Here is a 2,346-nt window from a genome sequence, read left to right on the forward strand (position 1 = left end):
ACCTAGGGAATATGTTATGATCCATAATTTCTTACGCTCAGGTTGTTTAACAGACCATTGGGAAGGCCCTTACCAAGTGTTGATGACCAGTACTACATCTCTGAAGGTAGCAGAAAGAGACACTTGGGTCAATTCTACCCACTACAAGAAAGTCAACCACCCAAAGAAGGTACAAGACAAAGTCAAGACTGACAACACAGACCTGTCAATTGCAAACCTGTTCCGGGAGAACTAAAGACTGCAGCTAAAACACCTGAGCCAAAGACTATTATCCCAGCAATGGATTGGCAAGTTTTATATTTTTCTTGTTCCAGAATTTTTCTAATTTTAATTTTTTTCAGGACATTCTCTTTTTGTGATGGAGGACAGATGACGGAGAGAGGGTCCGGTAGTGATATTGATGAAGTGGAGTTGGAGAAAAGGTTGATAGAACAATCAGTGCAGCACGTTGTCAAACCCAGTTCAGGGGTCATGAAAAGATCTGCTAGCTATGGAACTCGTCGACAGTATGAGGGGCTATTGTCTGAGGAATGTTGTATCTGTGAGTACTGTGGGTCCCTAGTTAAAGAGAAGTGCATCCAACAATGGCAGTCCAATAGTAATCTGGATTTTGGCAGGCATCCTCTAGAAGATTATCATTCCATAGTGGGTAAGGTCCTAAACCAAACTGAGTGTTTGGTGTGCTCTCACGTGCCTCAGGGACAACATAACGTAGGATTAGTACCATTCCCATGGTACTAATGTGGTCCTTGAATTACGGTGAGGAAGGTCCATAGACGGGAGGTATAAAATCACTAGGTCCCCTAGTCTAAAGCTTCACCAATACTCCTTAGACCGGTATTTGTTGTATCTAAATATCTCACGTACAGAGAGACTGGAGAATTGGGAAGCTAACCTATTGGATCAGACAATGGCTCGCCACACCAATTCTGATAGGAGACTCTCAAGATCACCAATAACCAGGAATAGTGATGGACATCATAGATGAGGATGTACTAACAAACATAGGATAGTATCCATTGGGAAAGTTCCTCTGGGTTGTCAAAATGTTATCCATGCTGAAACGTGTCTTGAACAGATGGAGACAATAGGCATGGGTAGTTTCGTCAAAACGTTATATAATATTATTCATGATCATAATGTTCCTTATATCCTCCCAGATGATGTGTATAATGTTTGTGGAAGAAAGGCTTATTCCTGGTTATCTCCGAGTTCCAAGGGTTTATGTTTTATAGGTAAATTGGTCCAAGAAGTTATGACCCTTACACATGACGAAATGATTGATATCCATAGAACTACAGCACCTCCATACATACACGCACAGTATGAACATCGTGGCAAAAGAAATTTGATCCCTGGTGAAGAACATGTAGCTACACAGTTAATTAGTGAAACCACTGGCTTCCAAATTATGGTTGCATTAGATCCCACCATGATCGCTCGGGGAACTTTAAATTTTAGGTATATTCGAGACCTGGCTAAATTGATAGACAACATCACCGAAATGTACTATGACACTTTCAGGTATACGGGTAAGGAGCTACAGGCTTATAAAAAGGAGTTAGTGCAACATAGACTGGTGTTAAATTATCTCACATCTATTACTGGTGGATATTGTGTGACTTTGGCCACTCAATTTGGTGTCAAATGTTGCACATGCATTACCAATAATACTGATGACCCCAAAGAAGTAGCAAAATGGTTCTCTGGTCTAGGGGAGTGGGTACAGGAAATGGTTGCTAGTGTAGGTAAGCTCCTTATTCTTATACTTGGTGTCATTTTAGTAATTGGCTTATGTGTCAGATGTGTTCCTACAGTGTTGAAGTGTGGAAAACTTTCCACCGAGGGAAACATTGAAAATGAAACTGTAATGGTGGTGAGAAGCACAGGTATTAAGATTGATGGAGAACTGCATTATAATCCTGAAATCGAAAGCACAATCAAGTAATAAAAATGTGAATAGGTTTAGTCATGCTTTATTATATGTATAGTACATGTTACACCAGACATCATAGAAAATGTAGTCGTAATTTCCCCAAGCATCCTTTATAGGTTAGATGAGTTCCCACGTCCTACCAATGATCCCCAGATGATTTGCTGATTGCGTATAAGGGTTGTATTACCCTATCCTGAGGCACATTATTGTATGATCAATGTCTGATTTGAGTTATACTGTATATATAAATATATATATATATATATATATATATGTATCTGACAAAATATGATAAGAAAAACATATGATAGTGTTTTGTGAACTAGCAAAGGGTGGACTGTTAAAGTCAAATAATTGGATGAAGTAATTTGCAATTATTATCTATCGATACTATCGTCTTTGTATAAACA

At 39.0% G+C, this 2,346-nt stretch overlaps 1 pseudogene; it reads left to right on the top strand.

Moving 5' to 3' along the window:
- Positions 1–369: 369 nt before the first annotated feature.
- On the top strand, positions 370–1,948 carry LOC148508285 (uncharacterized; annotated as a pseudogene).
- The last annotated feature ends 398 nt before the right edge of the window (positions 1,949–2,346 follow it).

This window comes from Taudactylus pleione, unplaced genomic scaffold, assembly GCF_031769625.1.
Source record: "Taudactylus pleione unplaced genomic scaffold, aTauple2 ptg000372l, whole genome shotgun sequence".
Classification (NCBI taxonomy): Eukaryota; Metazoa; Chordata; class Amphibia; order Anura; family Myobatrachidae; genus Taudactylus; species Taudactylus pleione.